This window comes from Bidens hawaiensis, unplaced genomic scaffold (genome assembly GCF_021521415.1).
Source record: "Bidens hawaiensis isolate Kalapana, Puna unplaced genomic scaffold, B.hawaiensis_p1.1 tig00017264_1, whole genome shotgun sequence".
Classification (NCBI taxonomy): Eukaryota; Viridiplantae; Streptophyta; class Magnoliopsida; order Asterales; family Asteraceae; genus Bidens; species Bidens hawaiensis.
The window spans coordinates 446,372-454,122 of NW_027492618.1; positions in this window are offsets into that span (position 1 = coordinate 446,372).

Sequence of the window (7,751 nt, forward strand, 5' to 3'; positions counted from 1 at the left end):
ATTTCTATTAGATAACATAGCATAAAAGGCTACTTATCATAATAAAACATAATTTCAGGTGAAACCAAGCCCCAAATGAAGAAACAAGCAAAAAGACGAAGAAATACAGAAGCAAACACAAGAAAAGAAAGAAACACGCCCCCATGCCTCAAGAAACACGCCCCCATGCTTTTAAACACAAGAAAAGACAAAATCTGGAAGCAAAAGCACGAGGCCGTGCCTACCAAAAACGGGTCCGTGGACGAGAACACATAAAAGACAAAGAAGAATTAGCACATGTCACTAAAAACCACGGGGCCATGGCCACCTTTTAGAAAAGACAAAACAAATCTGGCACATGTTATAAAAATGCACGGGGGCGTGCCTACCAACCACGGGGCAGTGCCTCACACTCCAGATTGCCTATAAATAGTGGCTCATATTGCGCTCAATTGGTGTGCCTTGAAAAGATATCTATCCGGTTTTCACTTATAAAAACACACACTAACACTCACTTTGAAGATCTAGTGAAGAGTTTGAAGGCTTGGAGGTCATCACCATCAACCATCATCATCAACCATCATTACCATCATTAAGAAGGAAGATTCGTCTACAATTGGTTAGATTGTTCCAAGTTTAATCATGTATTTGTTATCATCATTCATCTTAATGTTTATCATCATGCTCATTATGAGATAAACTCCTTTTACCATCTAAAATCTATGAAGAAGCTTTGTTTTACTTGATAATTAATCAAGACATGTTAAAGTACATGGTTATATTACAATTATCTTTTGATGAGATATGTTTAACCATCTTAAATCACTAATTCAAAGTTGGTGGTTGTCAATTCTATTGGCAATCGTTCATGATCGATTCATATTCTTGAAAGATAGAAATACTTTGATACATTATCGAAACATGGATCCTTATATTGTCCTTAGAATGATGAGATATAAGTTATGATGTATTTCTCTAAACCTTGGTAATCCGAAAATGGCTTTGCTTAGGATATCAAATTAGTTAAAGAAATCATATGTTAACGCAATGTGTAATTATAACCTACATAAATCAACCAAGGGGAGGTTGTGTGATGAACTACAACCACCCGAAGTTGTTAGAATTGGTATTTGAGAAATCGAAGTCAATCCTAATCTTTCTACTTTACAAAACTACTTGCCAACTTAAATTGACATCATTGAAATGGCATGACATTAGGAAAGGGTGGACTTTAAAATGCGCATGCTATCTCCTTAGTGCCAAAGATGCTCACTTAAGATTTAAGGAGCTATCTATCATATATTGCTATGGCAAGTTTATCACATGTCCAAATATTAATTATCAATGCTAAAATGGAGTGGATTCTTGATTTTAGATGGTAACCTTCGCATAATTGAACAACTCGTTTAGAATTTCTTGTCTTGGTCACCTATATTTTATATATAAGTATTTATATTTTATAAAAAGTTCAAAAAAATTAACCCCAAAATGATTAAAACCTCCGATTAAACTAAAACAACGATTTATCATTAGAAACATTTGTGTCCACGGATCGATACTTGGTTCTTACCAATACTATTCTACATATACGATAGGTACACTTGCCTATTTTGTGTGTGTTTAGTCTTTGTAGAAATAACTTTTATAAATTTAAAACACGATCTTGTGCAAAAGCAAATCATACCATCCATCATATTTTATACCACACGCACGCACACATCAAGTTTTTGACGCCGTTGCCGGGGACATGGTACGTTTCTAAGAACGATCCAATTTTTAATTTAATCATTGTCTATAATTGTACAAATTTTTAACTTCTATTTTATTTTATTTTTTTAAATACGAAAATATATAATTTTACGGCTAGCCTACTTTTTACCTTTATTTACCTTACCTTACTCTAGCTTAATTAACTTATACCTTAGATAGTTTAGAATAGCTTAGCCTAATTTATAGTTTAACTTAGACTAACCTTTAGTTTAACTATAGCTAACTTTTACTTTAGTGTTTAATTTTGATTTAGTCCCATGTATGTCCTCTACTTTTGAGCCTGAGCTTGTTTCTCCAATTTCTGAACTGGAACGACTCTTTCGTCGACGAGCACGTAAACGGACAGCAGAAACCACCGAAGCAATCAAACACGAATCAGTAGACGCCACCACATCAGGAGAAAATCAAACCGAATAAATGATGGCGGCCCAGAACAATGAGCCGAACATGAGCCAGTATGCGAAGCCATCCCTCGAAGGCTATGGCAATGGAGTGGCTCCACCCGAAATCATCGAAAATTTCGAAATCACCTCAAGCACCATTCATATGGTGGGAAATTCATTTCAATTTCATGGTCTCCTCGAAGAAGGCTCTCTTTCTCACGTGATTCCTACGAATCTGCGGAACCTTTAAAATCCAGAACTGTTCAGACGATCAGATCAAACTTAAACTCTTTCCCTTCTCTTTAAGAGGACAAGCCCTAGAATAGATAGAATCTATTTCCTCTGGTTCCATCACCACTTGTGACCAGATGGTTGGACAGTTTCTCCTCAAGTATTTTTCGCCCGATAAAACTGCCAAATACCGAGCTAGCATTACCGGATTCCGGACCGATGACGATGAGTCGTTACACGCACATGGGAAAGATACAAAAGTCTTCTAAGAAGATTTCCACACCATGGACTGAGCATATGGTTACAAGTTCAAACTTTCTTTGACGCACCATCTAGTCAAAACAAACAGGCCATCGACCAGATCGCTGGTGGAGACCTGGGATCCAAATCACCTAACGAAGCATTTGAAGTCCTGGAGAAGGCCGCAAAGAAGAGTTTCACTTACAACCCGCCAAGATCTACACCTACCCATAAAGGAACACACCACATTGATTCAAACACTCTTTTCACAGCACAACTTGAAGCCCTTTCTAAAAAATTCGAACAACTTCAAGCCGAGCTATCAAAAACCAGACTCACCTGTGACCCTTGTGGAGGAAATCATAAGATGAGTGACTGCAAACAAGTCATCATGGACATGGAAGAAGTCGATTTCATCGCTCGACAAAACAACACTTTCAGCAATAACTACAGTCCAGGATGGAGAAACCACTCGAATTTCAGCTGGAAAGACGGAGGTAACACTCAAACTTTACCCGGATTCAAAAAGAGACCGATGAATCAAACCTTCCAGCCTAAACCTCAATTTCAAGATTAAAGTTCTAGTAGCCATAAAAAACCAGGCTACTCTAAGATCGAAGAAATGCTAATCCAACTCATGACCAAAAAAAATGAAGCAGAGAAGAAAGCCGACTCAAGGGCTGTTGATATCAGCGGAGTATTATTAAAACATGAAGCCGATCTCAAAATTCAACAAGCATTACTTCAGAACCTAGAAACTCAAATCGGACAAATTGCCCGACAATTATCCGAAAGGCCACCTGGCACCCTTCCAAGCAACACGGTCACTAACCCGAATGCAACAGCTAACGCTATTACACTCAGAAGCGGTACGACCACTGTTTTCTCACCAACTTCAGAACCAATTATGGAGAAAAAATCTCCTGATGAAACACAGGAGAGGCTGACCCCAATGAGCACAGTACAGCCCAAGGAGCCAGTCCGAACTTATGTTCCACCTATTCCATACCCAGGAAGACTGAAGCAGGAACGATTGGAGGCTCACTATGGGAAGTTTCTAGAACTCTTTAAGCAACTCCATATCAACATCCATTTTGTCGAGGCTATTTCTCAAATGCGAAAATATGCCAAGTTCCTCAAAGAAGTGCTGACAAACAAAAGGAAGCTGGAGGAGCTCTCGCATGTCACCTTAAGTGAAGAATGCTCAGCCGTCCTCCAAAGCAAGCTGCCGACAAAGATGACCGATCCAGGGAGCTTTACTATCCCTTGTCTCATAGGAAATTTGTCTATTAGCAATGCCCTGGCTGACCTAGAAGCTAGTATTAATTTAATGGCTTATGCGGTTTTGCAAAACTAGGGATAGAAGAACCAAAACCCACCCGCATGAGCATTCAATTAGCTGACCGATCTGTTAAATATCCTTGGGGCATTGTCGAAAACATGCTTGTCAAAATTGACAAGTTTGTTATTCCAGTAGATTTTGTAATTCTAGACATGGAGGAAGACAAAAGTGTACCTTTGATTTTAGGAAGACCCTTTTTAGCCACCGCAAAGGCTATTATTGATGTTTGCACCGGCAAACTCACTCTTAGGGTCAATGACGAGGCAATCAACCTTGACATAGGAAAATCTATGCAATATCCGCAACAACACGATGACACATTATACTGTGATGACATCATAGATTCTATCGTAAGTTGCTATATGCGAGATTCCTCCATCAATACACCACTAGAAACACAAGTCTTAGACAAAACATTCAACAAACCCATTTTAGAAAACGAAAATTTCAATAATAACTACCACGAAGAATCAGAAATGGTATATGAAATCATTGAAAACAATGAAAAATCAAAACCATCAATCGAAGAACCACCAGCCTTAGAGTTAAAAGAACTACCAAACCATCTCGAATACGCTTTTCTAGAACAAGATTCTCAACTCCCAGTAATTATTTCATCTCACCTTTCTAAAGAAGAGAAAGAAGAACTTCTTAAGGTTCTTAAGAACCATAAGAAGGCCATCGCATGGAAGATCATGGATATGAAGGGCATCAGTCCTTCTTTTTATACTCAAAAAATTCTCATGGAAGAAGAATACAAACCCGTGGTCCAACATCAAAGACATCTTAATCCCAACATGCAAGATGTGGTGAAGAAGGAAGTAATCAAACTGCTTGATGCCGGATTAATCTACCCGATCTCGGATTCACCTTGGGTTAGTCCCGTTCAAGTAGTACCCAAGAAGGGAGAAATGACGGTCGTAATGAACGAGAAAGATGAGTTGATACCAATGAGAATCATCACAAGTTGGCGAGTTTGCATTGACTACCGGAAGCTTAATGACGCCACAAGAACAGATCATTTTTCACTTCCTTTCATCGATCAAATGCTTGAGCGGTTATCTGGAAAAATGTTCTAATTTTTTCTTGACGAATTCTCCGGATATTTCCAAATTCCTATTGCTCCTGAAGATCAGGAGAAAACCACTTTTACATGTCCATACGGAACCTTAGCCTACCGAAGAATGCCATTTGGACTATGTAATGCTCCAGCCACCTTCCAACGTTGCATGGTGGCCATCTTTCATGAAATGATCGAAAACTCTATGGAAGTCTTCATGGATGACTTCTCAGTCTTCGGAGACTCATTCGATCATTGTCTGAAAAACCTAGACAAAATGTTAGCTAGGTGTGAAGAAGTGAATCTAGTGCTCAATTGGGAAAAATGCCACTTTATGGTAAAGGAAGGCATTGTTCTCGGTCACAAGATTTCTCAAAACGGACTAGAAGTTGATAGAGCCAAAATAGAAACCATATCCAAACTTCCACCACCAACTTCAGTTAAAGCCATTAGAAGTTTTTTAGGTCACGCAGGTTTCTACCGCCGCTTCATAAAAGACTTCTCAAAAATCTCTAGACCTATAACCAAACTTCTGGAGACAGACGCACCATTCGTCTTCTCTAAAGAATGTGTTGAATCATTCAACACATTAAAAGACAAACTTGTCAACGCAACAATCATGAATACACCCGATTGGACCCTTCCATTCGAAATCATGTGCGATGCAAGTGACTTTCCAGTTGGAGTCGTACTCGGACAACGCAAAGAAAAACACTTTCACCCAATTTACTATGCCAGTAAAACTCTAAACGATGCACAAGAAAACTACACCACAACAGAAAAAGAGTTACTAGTAGTAGTATTTGCATTTGAAAATTTAGATCCTATCTAGTTCTTTCCAAAACCATAGTTTACACCGACCATGCCGCAATACGTTACCTCTTCAAAAAACAATATGCCAAACCCAGACTCATCCGATGGATCCTACTACTCCAAGAATTCGACATTGAAGTCAAGGATAAAAAGGGAGCAGAGAATGTCGTCGCAGACCACCTTTCGCGCTTATAATGTCGAACTCCTGAAGAACTTCACAAAGAAATTATCAACGATAATTTCCCACATGAAATTCTCATGCGCATTCAAGCAGTCATAGAGGAAAAAGACGAAAGTCCTTGGTATGCCGACTTCACAAATCACCTAGCTTGTAGAATCCTAAGAAAAGGGCTTACTCATCAACATCAGAAGAAATTCTTATCCGATCTTAAGTTTTACTTCTGGGAAGATCCATACGTGTTTAGGATAGGTGCGGATCAAGTTATTCGTAGGTGCGTAGCAGGCAAGGAGGCCTTAGACATTCTCAAACACTACCGTGAAGGACCAACTGGTGGACACCATGGTACCGCCACTATGGTCAGGAAAGTGTTTGATGCAAGATTTATCTGGCCCACCATATACAAAGATACACATACTTTGATCCTAGCATGCGATGCTTGTCAAAGAGCCGGGAACATCTCATTGAAAAATGAGATGGCTCAAAAGGGCATTCAAATTTGTGAAATCTTTGATGTATGGGGAATAGATTTCATGGGCCTATTTCCAAACTCATTCGAAAATAAATACATCCTTGTAGCAGTTGATTATGTATCTAAATGGGTAGAAGCACAAGCTCTTCCCACTAACGATGCTCGAGTAGTTGTAAGATTTCAAAAAAGGTTATTTTCACGATTTGGCACTCCGAAAGCCCTAATCAGCGACAGAGGTACCCACTTCTGTAACACCCTGATGGACAAAGTCTTAGCACGATATGGGGTTCCTCATCGACTGGCAACACCATATCACCCTCAGACTAATGGGCAAGTAGAGGTCTCGAATCGAGGAATTAAGAGAATTTTAGAAAGAACTGTAATCTCGATGGACAGGTCCACACATAATTGAATCGGTTTTTTGACTATGGGACAATCGAAATTTCAAATTCAAATGGCCAAAAGTTCAAAGTAAATGGACATCAATTAAAGCCATATATCGACGGTCCACTTGAAGAAGTTCTGGAGGTATTAACCCTCCAAACTCCTTGAATAAGAGATCAAGGAAACAAGGTTTGGCCAAGACCTTCACAAAACTAGGCCTTGTAAATAAATAAAAAAAATTTAAAGAATAAAAATAATAATAGAATTTCGAAAACCAAGGGGGCGCGCTCTCAAAAGCACGGTCCCGTGCCAAAAATTGTGGACCGGTATCTTCGCTGCAAAAATCTCAGTCAGACTGGTTTGTAACAGAATTGTCAGAGCTAAAACACGGGGCCGTGCTTCCAAGAGCACGGGTCCGTGGTTGGCTTGCTGGTTGGTTGTAAAAGGCACCTTGTGTCATTGCATTTCTTGCACCAACCAAAACCAAACCAATAACCTCTGAAAATTCAGCATGCCAACTGAGATGAGTGAAGCAATCCCCGTTTCCTGACACCCGAGAAACGATGCCCGCCATGTTTCCAAAACCAAGCTTTTCTTGAAACTTCAAGAACTTGTTAAAGAACTCACCGAAATGAATCTCCTTGCTGAGATGCATCTCGTTCAACTCACTGAATCAGTGGAAAACATGAAAATGGAACTCCGAGACATCAATGAACAACTCCAGTTTCAAGTTCCCGGTTTCACGTACTTTCCCCACCACCAGGACCATTCGGAGGAGGAGAGCCTTTCGGAGAAATCTAGGAAACTTAACTTTCTGTTTTTACGTGTAAACAAGTGCATTAAGCGCAATGTGTTAGGACTTCGGTCTTAATCCGCATATTTTCTATTTCTAGGAAAAC